Below are 26386 nucleotides of genomic sequence, written 5' to 3' on the forward strand. Positions count from 1 at the left end.
ATAGGATGTGGGTTATGTATTGAAATTGCGTCCATTTCAGTTTGTCTACTCTTCATAATGGAAAAAGGGAGACTCCCCATGTAAAGACTGGGAAGAAAGGGAGGTAAGGGAACCTCAGCCATAATCGGTTGAGAAGGTAGTGCCACGCAGAATTCTTTTATGTCGATAAAAGCAATGGGAACCTCGGCATGTAAAAAGAAAAGCTGAGAAGGTGTTACTACGAGGAGATGAAGAAAAAATAAGTAGTGGCTCCGCATAAGGAATGGCCCTGGATGTTAGTCAATTATTTTAGTATATTTTCTCTTGCTGTCTTTTGTGGTAAAAAAGAAAGAAGGTGGATGAGTCGCTGTGTATGCGGGTGAAAAAGTGGGTTGATCTGGATTTCTGTGCAACAAGCCTGCAGTGTGTGCAGCATAGCAGTAAGATCTAGGTGAAGCATAAGGGATGCACACAATATTAGTATGGAGAAGAAACACAAATAAGACACATTCATAGGGCCCTGCCACTGTACTTTGACAGGATAGACAATGGTTGTTGGAAACAAAGGAGGTATCCTGCTCCTTGCCAGAGCACGGCTCCCATAATCAAAACGTGCTAGAAAAAATGTCCATCTTTTTAGTAGCAAAATATAAGGGAAAGAAGTTAAAAAGAAAAGCGGTTTTAGATCTCTGGCGGTTATAAGAGGATATGAAAGATCAGGAAGAGCATGCAGGGGGGAAGGGATCAACCAGATTTAACGGTGGTAGTACAAGATCTGAAAAATACTAACCAAGGGGTTGAAAACAAAATAGATATGCAGATGCCTATTATACATAAAGGAGTAGGGATAACGCAGTATGTGCCATGGCCTCAAATGGATAAAAATAATTTGATTAAAGCTCCCCCCCCCCAGTTTACAGCCAGAGCCAGTAAATTGATCTATGAATTTGGGAAACAACCAGCAGGGGTACACCTTAGCACTAGTAGACCTTAAGAGTTTACTAGTTGCCATAGTTGGAGACCAGGCTGGGGACATATGGGTAAGGGCTGTGTACCCTGGGATAATTCTTGCAAATAACGAACATGATGGAGCAGCCTTTAATGAAGTAAGGCCAAGGGTATGGGATTCCCTACGAAAGATGTACCCAGATACCCCTGATTTATATTCTTTAATGCAGTGCACAATGGGTGATTACGAGGACCCAGTTAGGTTTATTCTTAAGTTACAGAAAATGTGGAGGGTTGAGACAGGAGGGCAATGGGACCATTCGGTACCATTTTTTTACTTTATTGTAAAGAGGGGATTACCAAAAGAGGTCCAGATGGCATTAGATAAAATTGTGGGAGTTGAAGCCAAAGGGTGGGCAGAAATACAAAGTATAATAGTCAACCATTGTAAGAGAATCAAGGAGCGGGACAGGGAGACTGCCCAGAAGCGGCAAATGGAAGAGCCAAACTAGTGGAAAAGAAACTAAATAAGGTTGTTGTCCAAGCACCGGTGATGACACCGGCTCAGGGGGAGAGGACAGGAGATACTCAACAGATTGTGGATGCCACAATTGCGGCAGTATGGGCTGAAGGAGGGCATGAACAATGGAGTGTGGGGGACAGTACCTGTCATGATGCCTGCCCCCGGAAGACCAGACCAGGCCCAGCAGCCCCGGAAGCAGGCATCATGCCACTTGGAGCATGCCCAAAAGCCCCAGTTAGGGGCTGTTTGGGCACAGTCCTGTCGCCAGGCTCATAAAGATAGACAGTCCTGGCGCCATGGGCGCCAGGCTCATTATTGATAACTTACCTGAAGCAGACCATGCTGCATGCTCACCTGAGGCAGACCATGCTGCATGAGGACTCAAGCCAAATGAGGCTTAGGAGGGACTATTTTACTGAAGGGACTATTTTGTTACTTGGGTGGGGCTGTGGAAAAATACTTACCTGGATCTTCTTCCAAGGCTATTTAAACCACGCCCGGACAGCCACACGTGCTTCGCGTTATTCTGCTTGCTGCAGCGTAACGCTCACCGTGTTTTCAGCAGCTCCAGTTTTCAGCCACGCCCGCTTCAGTCCTGGGACTCCTGTAACAAGAAGAAAAGAAGGATAAAGGTTAGAACAGGAGTTTTAACTTTAATCCTTACCTGAATCCTGATCCATTTCGCCACGGAACTGAAAGACAGAAGTCTTTGAAGCATCGCTTCGCATTCCTACAGCGCCGCGCTGAACTCACCTGCTTGGCGGTACTTCAGCATTCCATCACGCTCTCTCCATCTCGCGGCCGCCCTCCGACACCTAAGGAGACAAAGACAGCAAGGTGAGCAAGGGGAATCTCTAAGGCTATACAAGCTACCCCCAAGGACTTACCTGATTTACCACGGGAGGTACTCACCTCATCCCGGGTCGGCGCAGTCAACTCTGCTTCATCGCCGTACCCCGGCCCCTAAGGGGAGAAAGCAAGGACAATACCAGTTACCCCCCCCAAAACTTACCTGATTTACCACGGGGGTCTCACCTCATCTCGGGTCGGCACAGTCAACTCTGCTTCATCGCCGTACCCCAGACCCTAAGGGGAAAACCACAATAGACTTACCTAAATCTTACTGAGTGCCATGAGGAAATCTTCGAGTGGATTAATCGGCAACCTGCAAGGAATCGGACAGAGTGAAGAGCAGACATTTGAACTCTTATGAACAATTGGACTTTAGAGTCAATACTGGAACTCACCAATTCCTCTACGCCAGTGAAGTAACTGGTCATCAACGCGCCCCTGCGGTCGACGCAGGATGGAGAGCTCATCCTTCCAAACCATCAGGTGAGACTAAGGAGGGGACATCAAGAGTGATCTGTGGGAAGACAACGGGAGTGGGGCAGGTGGGTTGACACTCAATTCCACGGGTGGTTAATTCCTCTTCTCCTTTGCAGAAGAATATTCTTGCGAGCCAGACAAACTAGGCTGAGCGGGCCAGTCCAGTCAGTCATCCCGGCGCTACACCTCACGCTGGTAGAAATAACAGCGGCCCAGTTCCGGTCGACGCCCCGTGGGAACCAGGTGAGCGTAACGTACCCCAACCCACAGTGGCATTATGGAGGAGCATCAAGGGGAAGAGGGGGATTTCGAGGAGCAAGGGCAGTAGGTTTTGGTTGGGTCAGGGCCCCGGAGAGGAGGATTGGGAACATCACAGTGCTGGTACTGCTGGGGGGAGGGAGCATTTCGCAAGGGAATGCAGAAACAGGCTCAGGATGGGATTTAATAATGGACCATCACCTCTAGGGCAGGGATTCCAAGGGCCTCAGGGAATGGGACACCTGCAATTTGGGTGAGGGGGTCAAAATCTGGTCCCATATGGGGCTGACAGGCAAGGGCAACATGGGCAACAACTACGGCAGGGTGAGGGAACACAGTTTAACAGGATGGCAGGGGGAACGGGCGCCCCATTCCAAGAATTTATGATGGTGGGGGGAGCCCTTTTCCGTTCTCCACGACAAATACATATTCCTATTAGGACAGCCCACAGAGAGCACTCGCGTGTCCAATCCTATTGACAACTGCACACCCTGAAGAGGAGCCCTTGGTGGCGGCGGAAATAGGAAACAAGCAATTTTATATTTATGGTAGATTCAGGTGCAACTAAATCATGCATTATGGAGGGGAACTTTTCATTATCAGGTAAAGCTCTTGACACTCAGGGATTCTCTGGGGTTATTTCTACGGTTCTATACACTGAGGAGCTGGATATAAAAATGGGAGGAAAGGTAGTACGATCCCCCTTATTTTATTCAGAGAGTTTCACTGTTAACTTGTTGGGTAGGTATCTGCTCAGTAAACTAAATGTAACTATGTCATTCACAAATTAAGGGGTAGTGTGCTCCACTCCAGGGATGTGTGTAGTTCGAGCAATGATAATAATCAATGCAATGCAATGGCAAGGGAGTCAGTAGTCCATGCAGTTCCCATGGTCTTGGACATATTTGTCTATGGCATCAAGGTACTAGTAAAAGCAGAGGCTCAAATTTTGACAAAATGTTGGCGAGTGCCCACAGATTTTTGGTAGTCCTCATTGGAACAGATCAGGACGGGTTTGAGTGCTGCATGGTACTCTGTGTAGATCTACAAAAAAAGGAATAATCAGGATGAAGAAGATCCTACAAGTAAGCCAGTTGTGCCGTGCATGTATGTTTATTTTACATTGACACAGTCCTTTTTTAGTTCATTCAACAATTTATTTTACAGGTCTTTCGATAAGCACGAAAGTTTTTTGGCATCAAACGGACAAAAGTGATTGTGAACGGTGGTAACACGGGTTAAGTGTCAACCTCTGATGTATTGAGGTTAAAACTCCACACTGAAGTACATTCCCTGTATAGATGTGATAGAGAAAGAACTATCAAGCAGGGAAAGTATACCTGAGGCTTGAAAATGGCCCCAGGGTTAGTTCACACAAGGTGTACACAACAGATATTTACACAACATACACAAGGGGGAAGATACAGTTGTGTCACGGGGATCGACACAGGTGTGTTTCGGCCAAAACATGGCTTAATTGAAGCCGGTCTATATGCTGGCCTTCGTCAGGAAAGGCACCATTGGTGGTGCTGTCCGTTGATTCTGTGGCTTTAAGAGAGGCAGTGAGGATCTTCAAAAAGGGGTGATTTAATTAATTTAGGATAGTATTAAATACTGGCCAAATTTGGCCATGGTGTTACATCTCATGGTGCAACTGAGAAACGGCTTACCTGCTGCTACGGTGGCAGTGGCAAGCTGGGAAATATCCTCACGTGGTTGAAGGATAGTGTGTGCGTGATTGCACTTAGGAGTATGCCTGAGAGTGCTTCAGGCCGACATCTCTCGGGTTCCCGCTGACTGTGAAGGGCCACAGTGGGTCCCAGATCTGAGAGAAAGAGAATACAGGATCAGAATGCATGATCCTGGATAAGGATTCAGAGGAGTGGATTCGATGATGGTGAGAGAATCCTACTCGGGGTAGACTGCCCTCGAAGAGCATGGTGGTGGGCGAGTACGTGCCTATGAGGTGTAGACGTCTGACCAGTGGTTGAGGTGGTCTGTGATGAGTACATCTCGGTGAGCAGGGTGGCTCCCACGGGGGTAGAGTCGTTCCGGTGCAGCGGTGGTCCATGGGGATGGAACTAGCCGCATGTCGAAATCCTGTATGGCTATCGGGAGTGCGAGAGCGCGCATCGAGTAGCGCTGAGGTCTAGGCAGGAAAATGACCGGTGAAAAGACTGAAATCGATGCAGTGAGACCGAGTGGGGGAAAAAAGGCACGAGGGGTGTGGAGGACTTAGAGTGCCTAAAGGTGCGCGCATGAAGTGGCGCTGAGGTGTAGTAGGGAGCACTATATTCAATGCAGTGAGATCGTGTTGGGATCTGGGGAGTGAGAAAAGGCACGTGGAAGGTGCGAAAATTCGAGTAATTAGGTGCCTGTATGTGGCGGTGTGGACACCTGAAATGCCTACTTTTAGTTATGAGTGGAGCCCGGCAGCAGGGTATAGTAAGTGCAGACTGGCAAGTCAAGTCAAAAAGGGGCGCGCTCTGGTCAACAATAAAAAGCTAAGGTGCTGTTCCCTGGCTAGCTTACCGCAGTATGTCCGGCGTACCTCTGTATACGGGGTCCTCAGCTCGAAATGACACTGTGAGGAGAATGCTAGCTGCTGTGTAAATATACATTTTACAAGCTAGGCGGCAGCCAATCAAAAACGCTCATTGGAAGTACCCAATGGGTACAGGAAGGAGTTTGAACCAATCGCGTGTTGTCAAGAAGGTGGAGCATAATTGAACTACTCGAAAGGTGGAGCATCATGGGAGGTGTGGTCCCAGAAACGGTGCTTGCAGGCTAAAGCAATGCTGAATGGGATGCACTGAATGCAAAGTGTGGAAAAAGGTGTGTGGAAACGGGCAAACCGGTTGGCTCTGAGTCTGGTAGCATTTTATAATGGCTCCATAGAGACACCTATTGTTTATTAATTATTACCAGCGGGAAGTGCGTTGTATATACCGGTGCATGATCTGTCTAAACTGCCTATTGTGAGTGCTGGCATAATACAGGTAGAGAGGTCCACTATACATGCTGTTGAGTGCATAAGCATCCATTCATTGTACGGGTCCATAAAATAAAAGGTTAATTAGCATTGGACATATATGCATGTCATATCACGTCACCCGTGGTGGTAATTAATACATGTGTACACTTGGTGTTAACGGGAGATGCATAAGTACTGATTGCCACATGTCAAAACAATTGGTGAAAAAACCACAGTCCATGTGAATACATGTGTACACTTGGTGTTACATAGGTTCTGATTGCCAGAGATTAAAACAATTGGTGACAGTAATACAGTTGTTAATGTATGCAAGCTAAGATATCTATATAGGTTGCCCCTGGTGTCCCGAAATGATAAGAGGGTGAGGGGGTTTTTGTTTTTAGAAATGTTTCCATTCAACGGTTATATTTAAACCGTGACGTACGGTGTCCAATTTGTGAACCCATTTCTGTTCCAGTTTTGTCAGAGTCAAATTGATATCCCCCCCACGACGTTGTGGTTGGAGCTGTTGCAGCACGGTCCATGAAAATTGTTCATGAGTATGGCCCTTTTTGGTGTAGTGTTCAACGAGTGGTTTGTCTTGAACTGAGTTCTTTATGCAGGACCTGTGTTCATTAATCCTTTGTTTTACGGGCCTTATTGTTTTGCCAATGTAGACCATGTCGCAGGGACATTTGATGGCGTAGATAACACATCTGCTCTCGCAGTTGGTGTGGTTGTTCATCTTCCATGTGAAGTCCTTGTGTGTGAAGGTCTTACTGTTGGTGGTGTATTTACAGGCGACACAGTGTCCACAACTGAAGTGACCAGTAACTGGAGGGATACTCCATAGGGTTGCAGTCGTTTTCGTGGGTTCCAAAAATGTGTGTACAAGGGTATCCCTCAGGTTCCTGTTTTTCTTGAAACCGAACAGTGGTTTCTTCGCTAGCCTGCCCTCGTTCTTAATCAAATGCCAGTTTCTGTTGATGGTGCTCTTTATGAGATTGCTGACCGGGTTGAAGGTAGTTACACAGACAGTCCTGTTGGTGGGATTTTTTTCTTTTGCTGTCAAGCAAATCGAGCGGTCGGTGTTCTCTGCTCTCTTCCTGGCAGTCCTGATGGATTTTTTCGGATAGCCTCTCTGTCCTAGGCATATTTGAAGTTGTTTTGCATGATGGAAGAATTTCTCTCTGTCGGTGCAATTTCGACGGATGCGAAGAAACTGGCCGTATGGGAGGTTGTACTTTAACCCTTCTGGGTGGTAACTCGTGAAATGTAGCAAGGTGTTTCTGTCGGTGGGCTTTCTGAAAAGTTCTGTTTTCAACATATCTCCAGATCGATAAATATGTAGATCGAGAAAGTTGATTGCTTGGTAATCCCACTCGATGGTGAACTTTATGTGGGTATTCTGTGTGTTCAGCCATTGATGAAAAGCCAGTAGTGATTCTCGATTGCCTTCCCAGATCAAGAGCACATCGTCAATGTAGCGGCGCCAAATTTTGATGTGTGATCTGTGAGGGTTGTTGTTATAAATGTTATCTTCCTCATACTGGGCCATGTAGAGGTTCGCGACGTCTGGTGCAAAGGTGGCCCCCATACTAACGCCTTTGATTTGTTGGTACATTTGTTGGCCGAATAGAAAAAAGTTTTCTCCCATGGCTATTCGGATACATTCTATAAGGAAGTTGGTGGGTATGGTGGTGCTGTCGGTTCTTCTTTCAAGGAAGGTCGCCAATGCTTGTAGTCCTTCCAGTTGTGGGATGGAGGTGTATAGTGCCTCTACGTCCATGGTGACAAGGATGGAATCAGTGGTGAGATGTATGGCGTCCAGGATCTTAATGGTCTCAGTGCTGTCTTTTATGTAGGAAGCCATTTTTCCGATAAAAGGTTTCATAAAAAAATCTGTGTACAACGAAAGGGGTTCTAGAAGAGAGTCACAAGCAGAGACAATAGGTCTTCCTGGGGGTTTTGTAGCATGCTTATGGATTTTGGGTAGTATATAGAATGCTGGGATCCTGGGGTGCGTTTTGTTTAAGAACGCCCGTTCATCCTGACAAATCCATCCTTCGTCTTCGGCGTGTTTCGTTAGGTTGCCGATTTCCTCTTTTAGGCGAAATGACGGGTCCGTGTTCAATTTCTTATATGCGGTCGTGTCACTGAGTAGACGTTGGCACTCTTTGTTGTAATCTCCGGTGTTCATGATCACAATACCTCCACCCTTGTCGGCTGGTTTTATGGTGATGGTAGTGTCTTGGTTGAGGTCCATTAGAGACTTTCTCTCGTCTCTGTTGAGGTTGTCTTGATAGAAGTTTTTTGTCGTGAGGCCGCTGGTGATGGTCTTCATCACGATTTTTTCGAACGTGTCGAATTCGCTCGGGATGGTGTGCGGAGGCGGAGTGAAGGTTGATTTGGGTTTGAAGCCTGTCTTTTATCTACTGGTCTCTCTGGTCCTCCGGTGGCGATGGTTTCGGAGTTTTGTTTCTCAGGTAGGTACACCTCAAAAAAGTATTTTAGTCTTAGAGTGCGGAAGAATTTCCTGAGTTCAACTTCTGTGTTAAAAGGGTCCGCCTTGGTGGCTGGGACAAAAGATAGACCTCTCTCCAGTAGAGTTTGTTCTGCTTTGACTAGGGTTCTACAAGAAAGATTGAAGATAGGGATGGTGGCTAGGGCTGGTTCGAGTACCACTGGCGCGTTCTCATGTATTGGCCCATTTGTTGTGGTCGTCTCCTTGGTCGGCCCCGTTGGCCCCCTCTCTGAAAAAAAGGATGTTGGGGTGGTGGTCCGGTGCTCTTGCTCCCTCCAGGTGGACTAGATGTGCTTCCGCTTGAGGAACCTGAGCTCCCAGAGAATTGCACCATGCGGTTGCGTCTATCTCAGAGATGGACAGAAAACAGTAAATTGGAATGGACTGAAGAAATGAATATACAATTTGAGGACTTGAAAGAAGCTATTTGCACCGCCCCTGTTTTAGCAACTCTGGATTATACACAGGAGTTTTATTTATGTTCCCACTCTGATGGACGGCTCATGACTGCAATATTGACTCAAAAGAGCACAATGGGCCGCAAGCCATTGGCTTACTATACTGGGATGCTGGACTCATGAACAAGCACTCGCAACGGCTGCATTTGCAATAGAGAAAAGTTTGACGATTGTCATGGAGTGCTCTGTTACCTTGTTTGTGGAACATTCGCTATTCACCATTTTGGAAAGGTCTAAATCAACCTTGACGACTTGAGATCCTCTGCATATGAGATTATAATATCCAAACCTCATATTCATATAGTAAGGTGTAGGACGGTGAATCCCACCACATTTTTGACTGAGGCATCCACTGATGATGAGCTGAAATCGCATCACTGTGCTACATATGAGGGTCAAGAGGAGGATAAATCTAAAGCTAGAGACAGCGCATTGATGGAGGCAGATATACTATATGTTGATGGGTCATCAACAATTGACCAGGAGATGGGATGGAGTCACACAGGGGTGGCAGTGGTGCACGGTAAAGGGGGGGGCATGAAGTTCTGATCATGAAAAAAATACCTATGCACTATTCAGCTCAGGCAGCAGAACTTGTCACTCTCATCAAGCCATGTAGAGCTTCTCAAGGGTGGTGTGTCACCATCTACTCAGACTCGGCATATGTCATGACAACAGTGCATGCGGGTCTGTCTTGGTGGAAGAGGAGAGGGTTTTGGGGGGCAGATGGCTCTCCAGTGCAGCATACAGGGCTGTTGGAAGAACTGATTGAAGCCTTATCATGGCCCTCCGCTGTGGCAATCAAATGTGCTGCCCATACTAATGCCATGGATGAAATCACTAAGGGCAACGTGGCTGCAGACCAGGCGGCCAAGTTGGCACCCTATCTCCCAGGTACAATGTTAACAGATTGTATAATGACCACCCCTGTAGAAAGCGAGACCACAGTTCTGTACACCAAATTGTCCATATCACAGATCATAAAGTTGCACAGGAAAGCGCCTGAGGAGGAAAGAGAGCTATGGTTGCGGAGGGGATGCAAACAGTCTCCCACTGATTTATTGTGGAGGCAGGAGAGTTCTGGGAAGGTGGTGATGCCCCAAGAATTACTCTGTGGCATTTGAGCAACTACATTTCCCCTCCCACAGCTCCAAACAACATATTGTGGCAGATATCCAGGAGGACTGGTTTGTGCCAAACCTCCAGACGACCATTTCAAAAAAAGTAATACACTGACATTCCAAGGTTTCAGCAGAGGGATGACATTACGGACATTAAGAGGTACATTGCCTTGCTGTACAGGGCTGTTCCGTGAATTGCATGTAGATTATTCAAATTATGGTGGAAATGTGCAATGGATATAGGTACCTTATTGTGGTGGTTTGCCCCCTTTCAAGGTGGGTGGAAGTAGGAACATGTGCACACCCAGATACGAAGTGTGCAGCACCGTTCCTGATCAGAGAGGTGTTTCCACGATGGGGTGTGTGAAAAGTATTGAGATTGGATCATGTGCTATTTCAGCATGTCGCAGCGCTATTGGACATAAAACATCGAATGTGCTCAATTTACCACCCTCGGGCAAATGGCTTTGTGTAGAGGATCAATGTGCTTTTGAAAAGTAAACTGTCAAAATTGTGTTGCACATTGAAAAACTGGGTACACTGCTTGCCCTTGGCCCTCTTCAGTTTACGCACACAGCCTAGTAAGAGCCACCATTTGACACCACACGAAATACCAGGCAGGCACATGCAAACCCCCATATCCCCTGTGAGGAAAGCATCAGATGCACATCAAGCAGCGACCGTACTAGGAGAGGAATTTAGGGAATATTTAACGGCACTAACACGTGCTATCAAATATATCTCCCAACAGATTGTGCCACCCAGGAGTGAAGTCCAGGACACACTGGAAGGGGAGCTGATCTACGCGAAAAATGTTGTTTGTCAATGGAACAGTTCCAGGTTTCAAGGTCCATATGATGTGGTGTTCTGTATGCCTTTCGCCGTCCGCCTGAAAGAGTTACGATATTGGGTGCATCTCTCGGATGTCCGAAGAGCACCTGAGACAAAGTGCATTGCAAAGCTCAATTGACAGATCACAAGGACATAACTGATGAAGAAGAAGTTTAGTAAGGGATGTCAAGGTGGTGTGCAGTGGCACACCCCTGATTTTCCTTTTTCTTCTTTCTTTTTTCCTTTTGTTCATTTTTTATTGTTTTTATTTTTTTAATCTTTTTTTCTATTTTTTTATTTTATTTTTAATTTTTGAAGGTCTAGAACCAGTCAGCCCTGGTGGGAAAAGGGTCTCTGTCTCCCTCTCTCACTCCCTCTACCTCTCCCCCTCCCCTAACCCTTCAACCTTCTCATCCGCCTTCAGCTACCGCCTCCCCCTCTCTTTCTCTTCTTCTCTCTTAGTAAAATGTTAGTATATTTATGAACAATGATATGAATATGTTTATGATAAATAAGAATCAAACAATGTCTCACTTTTTGCCAGCCACCAACACAGATTTTCTTAGACAAATAAGACGGCAAGTACGAATGACGTATGATTTATATAAGGGGTTGGGCTTTGACGCCATTTCTGATATTCAGCATTCAGAGTCGTCTAATAGCTGGTACTCAGATATGCATACAGTGGGATGGAATGTGATGAATGAAAGCTGTTACTTGTGTGCACTCATCCCGCATGCGTCAGGGGCTCCTAAGGTTTTAATTCCACGACCAGTCCCAATTATAGAGGCACAATGCCTGGTACATCTTGCACTATGTAGGATAAAGGACATATTCCAGGCACACAGCGCGCAGTTGAGTATTGATCTAGACCCATCGCTATGCAATGGCAGTACAACATTCAGCAAGTGTCTACAAGCACCATATGGCAAGTTAGACCTATATAAACCCCTGCTTGAAACCACTTTGGCAGGCAGGAACGGGAAGATGGACAGGAGAAGGCCATTTAGGCAGCGGAGTCCTTTGCTACCATCCTCATTTGTAAGATTAACTTGTTATCCTTACAAGATTGCCTTTTTGCCTTATTTCCCTAGAGGAGTGTATTGATTCTGGTGTGAGCGTAATTAGGGACACCCTTACACAAGTAAGGAAGTGAAGGATAAACACATGCTAATTCAGATTTTCCAGACTAATGTACAAGAAAGTCATAATTCTGTTAAAGACACAGAGGCAAAGCATTATTCTTACTCTATTTACCAATCGAGCAGCAACACCAACAGTAAGAATAAAGCACTTCCTTCTTGAAGGGACAGTCTTTAAACATTGAATTTGAATGCTTTAACTCCTTTCACGTGACTTCACCCTCCAATCCGGGCAAGTCTCCTGTAGAGAAACCCCTCAACGCTCACACCAGAAGAAATACAACACACTAGGGAGAAAAGCCCAGCACACTTCTTTCAAGCATAACAAAGTTTTATTTCCATAAAAATAGAAATGCGCCAGCAAAGCACTCTGCTGCCAAGGAACGTTGTGCCAAAATCAGTATGACCAACACTTTTTAAAGGCACACAACATCCTCAGAGATGTGAATTACATAATGAACAAATCCAAATGGCTGGTTGGTGCAACCCCTATTCATAGGCTACATACTGCATCATAAGGGATGCAAGGCCGTTGGTCCCAGTCTCTTCAGTACATCTTCTTCCACGTGGGCTCCTCCTTGCCTGTCATCAGGCATGAAGATACAATTAATTGATGATTATGTGAAAAACAATGCAGGCTCTACCTCTAACCCGATGTGCACCTGGAACTGCAGACAAGGGCTAAGAGGATACTTCAAGGTCATTGCATCACACAAACTAACTCGATTCTAGACATGTTGGTGCCCATTCAAAGCTCCCCACCCATGTTTTGGCTATGTTGTTTTACCCCTCCCAGCACAAATCATGTGACCTGCGTTGAATGTAGCTGATCTCTGTTTTCAGATCTTTTATGATCTATTGGGGGGTTTGACAGCTTTATGGTCAATAATCTGTGACAGACCGATACTGTGGAATGCTTGGGGTCTTGGGATGGGAGCATCTGGGTGCTATTACTTAGAGCTGTAATGTGGCAGGTGGGAGGCTCGTGCCCTCCTTCTCGTGGGATCACTTTTCGCAGAGCGCTCTCAACCCCCTTGTGGCCTTGCAGTCCGCATTCCTTCTGGCATATGAATTCTGGCAACATGAGACAAGGAAGGGTCTATGAACCTCTGTAGCTCTGGCCTTTCTCACCGGTGCCCATGCTACAACCTATTTCCTTATTTTTGCATCCATACACTTATTTCCATGTGCGTGTGGCTTGAGCCACGGCCCTGGCTGCAGCGCAAAACTAGGGCTCAATTTCAATATGACTGCTAACATCTAAAATGGCTTTTCATTCCCTATATACTGTAAAACTAAAGCAAGCACCACCCTCCCTGCACTGTAGCCCCTGGCGACACCTCCCTCCCCACTGTAACTTCCCAGAGCCCCTACTGTAAACTCTCGGGCCTCTGCCATACCTGAAAGTGCTGGAGGCCTGGGACGATGCCCCCCCCCCCTTCCCAACATTCCTGCCTTTCGTTAATACTTAATTAACAAATTCTGCTGTGAACTCCCTGTCCTTTACCCTTCTTTCCCTTTCCAGTCTTTCAGCATCTTAGTATGAGGTGACCCTTCCTTTGGTACCCAGGCCCTGCATATGGACTGTAAACCTGCTTGTGCATATTGCTCTGGAGTACATGTCATCTATATACACCCCATCCCCTGCTAAATCTACCCAGTGTTCTATATTATTCTCAGGGTCAAGTGGGGGTGGGGGTGCCTGAGGTGTGCATGGGGAGTGCAGGCATTGCTCCATCACAACTATGCATGGCTTATCATGGTTTTCAGTTTAGACTGCACTATTTTTTCGTACCGTGAGGTGCCGCCTGAATCCCAATTGAGACCATCATCATTGCACTACTAGGCACTGCTTTGGCACAGCATTGCAGCCCCAGCTCACTTTTTGTATGTTCAATCACCCTCTGATAGTGTACTCTCGCTTGAACAATAGTACCTCTAACAGACGCTGGGGTTTTTAGGGCATCTAAAAGTGCTTGTTTGGCCACCCTGCATGCCTGGTCGAACCAACCCCACCTCCCAGAGTTTCCATTTGGCTTGTGCTCCAACAGAAAACCCTTTGTGTAAGCCTCCAGGGTGGACATAATAAAGACCACCACCCCCTCTGGTTTAGCCAAAAGGTCCAGGATTCCATGTATTTCCGAAGACAACCCGGCCATAATATTTAGATGAGAGCCCAAGTCTTGGATTTTCCCCCAATTAATCCTTCTTTATGAGGCTTGGTCAGTTTCAACTCGACAGGGAACACTGCGACTTTGACCATGCTTTCCAAACAGTCCCTTGATTGTTAGGACTAGGGGGTTATGGTCACTACTACCCCCAAGTGACAACATCAAAACTCACTATTTCTTTCCACATGCTTAGGGATAGACAAAAATAGTTTATAGTCAAAGGGCCCAGATGGTTATGAAACATTTGTTTCCCAGGAATGTCTGGCTCAAAGTGACCATTTACTGATCTTGTGCCCTATTCAATTAGCCAAGCACTTAATTGGAGTCCCCTTGCACAAACCATTGGATCCTCCATCTTGGGTTCCCTGACCTGTAGTGAAAGATCCTCCTGTACCTCATACAATTCATTTGGGATTCCACATCCCAGTTATATTTGTGACATTGTCATGTGTTAAAGAACTCGAAGAGCCATCAGTAAAAGATGCATTAGTAATGTTTGCATTTCTTATCCGCCCCTTTTTTATATGACCACTGTAAGGAAGGCATGGTATCAAAGTAAGGTAGACACATTTTTACTGTTCACCCTGGATCCCCCTCTTCCGGGCTCAGATCCCCTTTTAAACAATTAGTCCCCCTCTTCCGGGCTCAGACTAATTTTAGTTTGTATATAATCGGAGCCTTTAGAATGTGCACAGGATTTAACTTAATCCTTTGCAGGACCACTTTGATTTTGCCATTCAATATTCACATGCTCTAGGGGGTGCCAAACGGAGACCTTATAGGGAGCACCCACGAGGCACCGGACCACTCTGTATCTAGTACTTAACTGTATGTTCTTAAAGTTCCATTGTACACATGTTCTTTGTTCATACAATGTTGCTGTTGGCAACCTCGAGCAGAACACAGTCCAGTCTGTCAGTTTCTCCCGACTCACTGGCTGTGCTGAACTTGTTGGCATTGCTTTACTGTCGGAGTTCCGGACAGTACCACAGTGGCAATCACTTCTCCCTGCCTTGGCTATCAATGTGGGATGGCCCCGTGTACCTTTGACACACGCTACACCATTCGTCAGCTATAATTCCTGGCCTTATGTTTTTTTCTTGAGTCTTCCTGAAAGTAGTGATCCTTTCTTTAAAAGGGTAAGGGCAACTGCCTCCTTGTCGTCCTCCCTGGTCTCACCACCTTTCTTCTTTGTTTAAACTGCCATCCCGTAGTAGCTGCTTCCTCGTGCATTTGGCCTTGCTCAGAGTATGCTTTCGTGCTCTGCCTTTCATCTGTGTGGGGAAGCATGATGGAAGTCAGGTGTGTGTAATAATCCGTAATTGCCTGCCTTGCCTGTCATTTGGTGTTGGGACATGTCAGGTATACGGCTCTGGTGTTAGTCCATTGTCGGTCACAGTGAACTGTCTGTGAGAAAGTGTTTGTGTCAGAAAAGGGGGCGAGGGGTGTTGAATTCCTAGGTATCCTACCTGGCAGGACGGGGAAAAAGTGTTAATGGGAAGGGCATACCACATCTCGCCCTCCATTGTCCCACTTCCAATGCCTGAGGAGCCCTCATCCAGGTGATCCTCCCACACTGGTGCACCCCCAGGAACTGGATCCCAAAGCGATGGCCGTGTCCTGGCCACCTGGATGACAGATCCCCGGAACTAGTGGGTGAAACACCTTCTGGTTTCTCACATACCCTACCCCTATGCGATATAGCCGCATCTGTTTCACAGGGGACCCAAGAGAGGAAATCCATGTTCCCTTGGTCTTTGCCTTTTAACAGTAGAGTTGCAGGTCTAAGAAACATTGCATGACTCGAGGGTTAAAATCTTTTCGCTGGCTAATCCAAACTAGTGGCGAATAGTCTGTGATGAGTGTGAACTTTCTTCCTAGAAGGTAGTAATTTCTTCCACATGGGAAAAGTTTGCGACTCGTAAATAAGATGGGATGTTCCAATCCACTGCAAATGTGTGACAAGGCTGCTCATAGCCAGCGTCTGTTTGTAATACAAATTCCTTTGAGAAAATCTTCTTCCTTTAGGATCGGGTTCTGCTACAGGGTTTGTTTTATGTACAGCACTTAACCTATACTGTTAGTACTTTACTGAGTTGGGGTGGGGGTGTGGCCTAGGGTGCCTTTCGAATATCAGATAGATGCACCCAGTACTGCAACTCACAAACCTCTACCGCAAGAGGAGTAGCATAGATGACCTCAACGGGGCCTTTACACCTAGGCTTGCTCCCCCAGTGGACAAAGTTCTTTACAAAGACCACCAGGGAAAAGCTGGCGAGGTAGTGACGTAGGTGGAGAATCAGATGCAGCACTGGCCGTCTCTTCAGTCCTCGGTGGTGCGATCTGTTGAGAGATAAATTTTATGGCTTTTGTCAAGGTTTGGAATGCTCTCAAATGGCAAACACGGCGTGCTCCACGTACAGTGTTACAGAGCACCCCATGACAATTGTGGAGCTTTTCTTAATCGCAAATGCAGCTGCAGCAAGCGTTTGTTTGCATGGGTACTGGCCCTGCATCACAGAATCTAGCAGTCTGCTGTAGTAGGCCAATGGCGTGGGGCCCATCATGCTCTATTGTGTCAGAACTGCGGCATTCAATTGTCCATTTGAATAGGAAAAGAGATCAAACTCTTGTGTGTAATCCGGGTTAGCTAGCACTTGGGCAGTGGAGATCACTTCTTTTAGGGCGTTAAAGTTACTGAGCATGACCTCCGTCCATGCAATGTTAGTCATTCTTTTGAGCCTCTTTAAGGCCCTGTAACTGATGTAAGAAAGGCATGGTATCAACTGTAAGACAGACACAAGTGACCACATTTCAAGGGTGTTTACTGAACTTTAACAAGGGTGTGATAAACGCCTATCGAATCCTAAATCTACAGATGGGAGCAAGCTACAACAATCAAATAATAATGCAGTCCTATTGGTGTCTTGTCAAAATAAAAGGGGCTATATTAAAAAACCTATTGCCAATCCTCACCTCTAAATACAAACCACATGGGGGATAATGTCTCGAAAAGAAAGAAATGATCAAAATGATACGTCAGGATGTTCAGGACGTTGGCCCCCCTTCTCCACGTTTTTAGCACTGGACAAGGCGGTTCACTGGAGCATAGAACAGTCTTGGGCTTCTTTAGCACAAGGATACAGTTCAGTCATAACATCAGGACTTTCTGTATGCAAGTCTCTTTACTCTTCAAAGTCTCTTCATTCAGAGGGCCTGATGCAACCAAACAGAAATGAGAAGTTCTTTTCCTCTTTGAATTTCTACAAGTATTCACTTTAGGTGATCCACTATTCGCCCGGATCCCCCTCACTCGGGCTCTGATCTCTTTAGCACAATTTTCGCAGGAGATTCTTTTGGTGACTCAAGGTTCACCACGGATCCCCCTCAGCTGGGCTCAGATCCCCTTTTAAACACAATTAGTCTTCCTCAGCCGAGCTCAGAGCAATTTCAATCAAGTATCGAAGACTTTTGAATGTGCACAGAGTTTCACTTGACTTGTTGCAGGACTGCTTCCATTTTGCCATTCCTTCTCTTTACATTTGTCCCCTTTGGGTTTGGATACCTAACAGAGGCTTTCGAATGAGCATGCATGTGGTGCCAGACTACTCTGTTTGTGGTATCTGTCTTTGCATTCAAAGTTCAGTCACTCATTTAGTGCATTAATTATGTTTGCGTCACTTGCCACGTATGCTTCATGCACTGTCCTCTTCAAAGTCCTTCATACAATGTTGCCACTTGCAACCTTGGGTTCCTGACAGCCCGGGTTGGTATCAGTGTCCCCAACTCACCGGCTTTGTTGCCTGTACTGGCTTTTCTTTGTTGTAGGAGCCAAGGTCAGTACCATGGCCGCAACTGCTTCTCCCCGCCTTGACTATCAACGTGGGAGAGCCCGTGTACCTCCGACACACAATGCAGGAGTTTTCAGCTTTGATTCCAGGTCTTATGTTTTCTATTCTCGAAGGCTCATAAAAATTAGGGTCTTTCAGTGAAAAGGTCAAGAGCCCTTCCTTTGTATTCCTTTTCGGTATCGCCGTCTTTCGCCTTGAATTAAACTGCCATCTTGGAACTGTTGCTTCCTCCTGTGCTTTGTCTCCCTCAGAGTGTGCTCTCGTGCTCCGCCTTTTATCCATGTGGGGAAGTGTGATGGAAGTCAGGTATGTGTAATGATCAGTAATTGCATGACCATGCCTGACCATCGTGTTGGGACATTTTAGGTATACGGCTCGGGTGTTAGTCCGTTTTCCCCTCACAGTGAGTTGTCCCTGAGAAAGTGTTTGTGTTAGAAAAAGGGGGTTGGGAATCCCTAAATATCCTACCTGTTAGGATAGGGTAAAGGTGTTAGAGCTAAGGGGATACCGTGTCTTACCGTCTAGTGTCCCACTTCCACCCATGTTTTACCGTCCATTGTCTCACTTCCACTCCTCAAAGACCCCCTGTCCAGGTAATCCTCCTGCACTGGTCCACCCACAGGTACTGGATCCAAAAGCGATGGACGTGTCCAGGCCACCTGGATGACAGATCCCCGGGGACTAGCAGGTGAAACCCCTTCAGGTTTCACACACAGGAGCCTGGTGTAAGCTGCATAGTGTAGAATCCATGCCCTACAGTAATTACACAACTCTAGACATTTCGGCATCTCTTTGACAGTTTTGGGCTGGGGAGTGCTGCACACTAAAGAGGCATGATCAGGTATAATTTTCTGCCCATGAACAGATATCAACTGGCCTAAATAGAGTACTTCTTTGAGTCAATATTGCAGCTTTGCCTTATCTACCTTGTACCCCTTGTATGCCAGCTGTAAGGCAAGATTGTATGCAGTACCCTTTGGGTGCTCTACAATAACCTTGACCTCCTGGCAATAGGGACCCAACCTTTGGTATAAGTCTGAACTACAGAGGTTGGTAGTGTGGCTGCCCAGCCAGGCTCATCTCAAGAGGGGTCAATGTGAGCAGTAATGTTATGACAGAGTTTCAAAGTACAGTTATTCAAATACACACTTACACTCAAGGTTTCTTGATAAAACAATTATTAATGTATTTCAGTCAGTTGTATTAGCCTTCTTGAGAAGGGAGCAATATATAGATAACACTTATAATACACTTCAAAACACACTCTGTTTCTCTAAATCAGATGATACCCATTGTACATGGCACACAGATACTTCCTACACCCTCAGGTGACGTATATAGCTAGGCCACTGTGGACATTGATTTACCACTGGTACATTTAGAGCAATACTGAGTTTGGTGTAAAAGATAGAATAGAGGAATAAAACAAACCTTCAAATGCAGAGTAAATTAACCCTTTCCTGGGGTAAAGGCCAAAGCACAAAGAGGTAAAGAGCAGTCTCTCAGGGAGCCAGGACAGCCAATGTTAATTGCACAATGTCAAGGGGAGCTGAAGATCCTCTTTGCAGGTAGGTAAAAAGTCTTGCATAATGTTTTTAGAAATGTTTGTAGAAAATAGAACACTTGAAGGGCCACAAACTGGGAGTCTTGTGAGGGACAAACCTTTAGCAACTCTGCAAGTTAACCAAGACAGGTCTCAACTGAGAACAAGCAAGGCTACACAACAAGAGGTAAGTTCTCTTAGACTTTACAGTACCTCTGGTTAGAAGAAATAGTTCCAGCTGGCTTCTGTTCCTGTACAGAGGGAGGATGTCTGGGGACTCCTGCTCTGTAATGGGAAGGTCAGCGGTAGCAATGGGCAAACTTGATGTCAGCGGTCCTTCAGTGTTTCAGCTCCTCGCGTCTGACAGCAAATAGCAACACTGCATTTCTCGGATACCACTTCAGACACACCTTGCTTCTGGGGACCAGCACTCTTGCGGTGGCTCAGGCTTGGTCAGTCCTGCATCAGGGAAGTCCTAGCGCTCCGGTCTGACTTAAAAGCAATCCACACAATCTGATGTGCCTCTCCCTGGCACTTTGGTTCCAGCAGCAGCAGCAGTGGAAATACAGCCAGCTTCGAGAGGATGTCCAGACGGGCTTACTTTGGAGTTGATTGGTCCCACCAACTCAAAGGGAGAAGGCGTCCTTGCAGGGCTTCTCTAGTCAAGGCGAATTCGGAGCTTCAGCACAGCAGCAGGGCTTCACTGGGAAAACCAACGGTCCAGGAGTTGCAGCAGGCGTGTCTTCCAAGTTGTTCTTTGGTTTCCTTCGTCCAGTGGTTGACTCTGCCTTCCAAGCCAAAAAGCCTTCCCTTTTATACAGGTTTCTCCCATTCATTCCAGCCCAGCTGTCAATCACACAGCAGGGTTGCTGTCGTTGCCGCACAGAAAGCCAGCCAATCACCTTTTTTTTTTTTTTTTTTTTTTTTTTTTTAAACTCTTTTTTATTAGTGGTCACAGAAAGGCATTTAGCACCATTGCACAGTTTTTTTTTTAAAAACGTTTTTTATTATTTTTAAAACAAACAATACAAACCAAACAGGCAGCGCTTTTAGCAACAAACACAAACATCAATATGTCAAGACCACTGCTCCCCCAATCCTTCCCCCTTCAAGCTTGTTTGTCCCTCTCATTCCGTATCTGCTGCGTGTGGCAGGGTATCACCTTCTTCTGAGACTGCAGAATCCGTTATTGTTCCAAACAGTCTGCTATTAATACTCTCCATGCTAGCAGGGTACTAACTTCTTCTTCCCCACACTTGCTACATGCCTCCTGCCATACCACCGTTTCAGCCTCCGCCCATTTTTGCAAATTCCGCCACCATACCTCCACCCGTGGCTTATGGCACTGCTTCCATCCCATGGCAATCCTCCGTTTTGCGAGCACATATGCCAAGTCCTTCAATTTCCCAACATGTTTAAGTTTCCGTGGTCTGGGAAACCCTCCTAACAGGCAGGCCCAGGCCGTGTCTATAGAGAGCGTGACCCCTTTGTCCGCTATTTTTTGCGCCACTTCTCCCCAGAAACTCTCAATCACTGGGCAAGACCAAGCACCATTGCACAGTTCATATCACAGATACAACAGGAGTAAATTATTCAATACATTTTTACAGAAACAATATTATGGTGACAAATCATCATCAGTGATCATATTGCACAGGTAGGCTCTAAACGGGCCCCAAATGTCTTTAGGTCTACAACTCGCCGGTTGAGTCAGAGCAAACTGTTGCTCCGACTCATTGACATGTGTCAGCTCTTGTAGGAATTGGTTCATGCTGGGTGGCGCCGCACTCTTCCATTGCTGTAAAATACATTTTTTGGTGACCGCGCATGAGATGTTAAAGAACCGTCTGATTTTTTCCGAGTGCTTGCCTATGTCATCAAACAGGTATTTTTGGGGGGTCAACTCGGGGGGATCTGAGTAATTTCTTCCAACAATCCTGCCACAATACTCCAGAAACCCTCCACCACCGGACAATCGCAGTACATATGAAAAGAACCGGCATGGGGAGCATTACATTTAGGACAGGCATCAGAGGTATCTGGTGCAAACTTTGCGATCTTGGCCGGCGTATAGTGTAAACTGTTCAGGATTTTGAATTGGATCAGCCTCAGACCAGAGTTAAGCGAGACCTTCTTGGTCAGTAGACAATATCTGGCCCATTTCTCCTCCTCGATGGGAACCTGTAAGTCTGCCTCCCATTGCTCCTTAATCTGATTCAATGTGGGGGTATGGGCCTGGTCTGCAGCATATAGCCTAGAAATCCCCAGGCCATTTTTGGTTGTTACTAGTTGTATACATGGATGTGGTGCGGGTTCATCTGGGAAGAGGGGCCACCTTTTCTGAAATGCAGATCTTATACAGTAAGATTGTAGCGTTTTCAGTGGTCCGTCTCCCAGCGCCCTCAGCAATAGACCCAGATCTAAGAAGGTCCCATTAACAAACATATCGCCCAGTTTAATTTCACAGTTAGGGTCCCAGGATTCCTGTATGCTCGTGTCATGTGTGGGAGGTATACCCGGAAAGTTCCAAAGAGGTATCTCAGAGTTATAGGGGGCCTCTAGTCCAAGTCTTTTGTATATAGCTTTCCATGCTTTGACTGTGCAGCTGACCGGGTTGTATTCACATGTGTCTTTGTAGTGTGTATCAGAAATGACTGATTGTATGTTTGTGGGATGTGTAGTGTATTCCTCTATCAATGCGTGGGGTGGGCTGTCCGCTTCATTGTACCAATATTTTGCAAACTGTGCTTGGGCCACATAGTAATAGAGTTCAAAATCAGGGGCTGATATCCCTCCCGAAGTATAGGGTTCCATCATTTTTTCCCCACCCTATCCTCGCTGTCTTACCGTTCCAAAGAAATGTTACAACCATGGATCTGAGTTTGGCAAAGAAGGCCCTGCCAGGCCATATAGGGATGTTGGCAAACAGGTACAGGAGTTTAGGCAAGATCACCATTTTAAGAATAGCGACTCTACCGGCTAATGAAATTGGGAGCCGCCCCCACATCTGGAGTTTGGTAGTTAAAGTTTGAAGGGCACTTTCATGGTTATCTGAGTATAGTGTCAGCCTATTCCTGGAGACCAGAATTCCCAGTTATCTGATATGGTCCTCTGACCACTTGAGTCCATCTGTCGCTGCGGGGCATCTGGTGGCTGGTGTAAGTGGAAATATTTCCGATTTAGCCTTGTTTATCGTGCACCCAGAGTAATTTGCAAACTCCTGGACCTCCGCCATAATGGGTACTATGTTAAGTTCAGGTTCCCTGACATAAAATAATGTGTCGTCCGCACAGAGCGAAATTAGCTGGGTGGATCCCTTCATTTTAATCCCTCTAGCCGCATGCCTGAGACAGACCGCGGCTGCCATTGGCTCGATGGTTAATGCGAACAACGGGTGAAAACGGGCAACCCTGTCTAGTTCCCCTACCCAGCAGGAACATCTCAGAAATAGCTTTATTTGTCAGAACACAAGCTCCAGGCTCTGTGTTTAACAGTCTGACATATCGTATGAAATTGGGCCCCACCCCAAACGCCTCCAGCACCGCAAGGAGATAGATCCACGAGACCGAATCAAATACTTTTTTAGCGTCAAGGGATATGGCCACTGCGCTCCTCGCGGGGTCTATTTCTGCCATTATGCCAAAGAGTCTTCGGAGGTTTAAGGCTGTGGATCTTGTGGGGATAGACCCGTTCTGATCAGGATGGACTAGGGTAGGAACTGCCGGGAGAAGCCGATTCGCCAGGACCGTTGCAAATATTTTGGCATCAGTATTTGAGTGACAGGGGCCTGTAGGACGATACATCCTGTGGTGGTCGCCTGGGCTTAGGGAGTACAGTTATTATAGCCTCTCTCCTAGTTGGGGGTAACCTGCCGCACTCAAGTGCTTCCTCCCACACCTGCATCTAAGTATCGGACCAAGTTCCTCGTGAAATTCATTGTAGAATTCAGCCCCCAACCCGTCCGACCCTGGTGCCCTGCCTGTAGCCAATGCTTTGATTGCTTCCGCAATCTCCTCCACAGTCACCGGTTGGTCCATCGCTAGGCGTTCCTCTTCGGGGAGTTTAGGGAGGGAGAGAGCCTCAAGATATATCTTCATTTCTGTGAGTGTTTTCTTATCTTTATTTGAATATAATTCCTTATAAAATTCCATAAATTCCCCATTAATGTCTTCATCTCGAAGCAGTACCCTCCCCTGTGCTGTGCGTATACTAGTGATCTGAGTGGGTTGTTTATCGTGTTTAAGTAAATTGGAAAGCGTTCTGCCGGACTTGTTACCCTCCCAATATCTGCGTGCGCGTATAGGGGCCGCCACATATTGGACCTCCCTCATGGCCAGTTTATCAAACTCTTGAAGGTGTGTGTGTGTGTGTATAGGCTAATATTGCCTTATCTTGCGTGCTTGTGTATGTTTTTTCCAGTGCATCTAGTGTGCTTTCAATGGATGATAACTCTGTTCTCACTGCCTTCAGCATACCCGTAGTCTTAGACATACATACCCCCCTTATCCAGACCTTGAAGGACTCCCAAACTGTCGAGTATTTGTCAACCGATCCGACATTATTAGATAGGAACTCTGTGATTTCAACATGGAGTGTTTCTACCATCCCCGGGTCTCACAACAGTCCACCTGGCATTCTCCACCTCCTGGAGGGACTAGGGGTATTCCGAAACATTAGTTCCAACAGTACTGTAGAGTGGTCTGACAATGTTCGAGGAAGGATTTCACATCCCTCCACTGTAGCTGTCATAGACTTGGATACAAACCAATAATCAATTCTGGACTCGGAGTCATGAACCGAGGAATAAAATGTATATCTCCTGCTACCGGGATGAGTTTCCCTCCATGCATCCACCAGCACAAGTTGCGACAAAACATGTCTCAGATTTAGTACTGCCTTACTTGGAGTTCGAACTATCTTCGAGGATCTATCAAGAATCGGGTCCAGGGCCGGATTGAAGTCTCCCCCCCATATCACATTTGGCACACCGAGTGACACAATTATCTGATATGTATCCATATAAAAAGCAGGGTCATCGATGTTGGGACCGTATGTGTTAACCAGGAGTAATTGTTGGGCGGCCACCGCCCCCCAGACCATGACATATCTGCCCAGGCGATCAACCTTGTGTCTTCCCACCCTGAACCCAAGGCCTGGATGGATAAGGGTGATTAACCCTCTGGACTGGGATGAATAGTTTGTATGGAACCTTAAGGGAACCCATCTTGGCAGGATATGAGTGTTACTCGTGCCCACTGCATTGGTTTCTTGTAACAAACATTTGGGGGCTATGCCTGGCTATATAATTGGCGACCTTCTTGACCTTCATTTGATTGTTTAATCCCCGGACATTCCACGTCAGGAGTTTTACCTTAAACCCACTACTGGGGCTCTGCCATTGTCAAACTTGACGGGTTTACAGTAGTCATGCAATATGGTCGGTGCCAGCTTCAATGCAACCACCATTTCACTTTTCAACCAACAAGTTACTTCTAACAACTTCCCCCTTAAACACAGCTCCATAGAGCGGCGCCAACCCCCAACAACATGCCGCCATAAGTCAATAGTGGAGCTGAAATCCCCAGTTCCCGTACCCCGTCCCAATCATCATCATCCCCAACTTGACGATGTGCCCCACCAAACTTGTGGAATATACCGTGGGTAGCCATGTTGCTCCACATGGCCGCCGATCAGGTCCAGCAGCTCCACCTACCGAATTGCCTGGTACCGCTTAATCATTGATTTATCTGGACTCCAGCCCTAGAGAAGGTTGACTCCTGAATGTTCCTTAGTCTGCGGGTCTGGGTCTATTGTTTTGTGCCGGTCTGCCCCCTCTGGGAGTAAGGGGTATGGAAGTCTCAATGTATTGCGTAACCTCGGCCGGAGATTCAAAGAAATGAGCTCTTCCTGCATGTTGGATCCTCATTTTGGCCGGGAAGATCAAAGCATATGGGATCTGGCGTTCTCTTAAGAGTCTCTTAACTGGCTCGTAGGACCTCCTGCTTGCCTGGACCCCGGAGGAGAAGTCCGGATGTATGCGACTTTCCTCATATTGGAGGGTGCCCGTCTCTCTCGCCTTTCGTAGGATTATATCTCTGCCTCTATAATTGAGGAGTTGTGCGATTATAGTGCGCGGTGGTGCTGGTTTGGGTGCTGGAGCCAGTGTGCGGTGTGCATGTTCTACCAAAAAGTGTTCGAAGAATGTTTCCGGCCCGAACAGGGTTTTGAGCAGTGTCTCGAGTTTTTATTCTCCATCTGGCCTTAGCCAAATGACTCTACTACGCCCACCACACAGATGTTGTTTCTCCTTGAGCGTGACTCTAAGTCCTCGCATTTATTCTGTAGTTTCACCATGTTTTCCTTGATTCGGGTGAGGTCATGGCTATGATGTGCGATAGTGTCTTCATTAATGCTTATTCTGTTTTCAGTTTCTGTTATACGCGCACTTTCTTTCTCCACTCTGGGCTTCAGAGAGCCAATGGTGGACACTATATCATCCAACTTCGTGTTGACCGCCCGGAAGCCATTCTGCACTATTGTAGTTAAGTTATCCAAGTTATCGCTACCCTCTGTGTTCAGGGCCTCGGGATCAATTTGGACTTCATCCGTGGCCTGACTCTGATTGCCCGTGTAGGCGTCCATGGGGCCTTTCTTTTGTTTTCCCAGAGTCTTGGCACCTTTTCCCTACTTCTGTGGTTCCCCCATGATATTGTCGAAACGGTGATCTTGAGGCA

The sequence above is a fragment of the Ambystoma mexicanum genome, chromosome 8 (genome assembly GCF_040938575.1).
Source record: "Ambystoma mexicanum isolate Mex_15411 chromosome 8, UKY_AmexF1_1, whole genome shotgun sequence".
NCBI lineage: Eukaryota > Metazoa > Chordata > Amphibia > Caudata > Ambystomatidae > Ambystoma > Ambystoma mexicanum.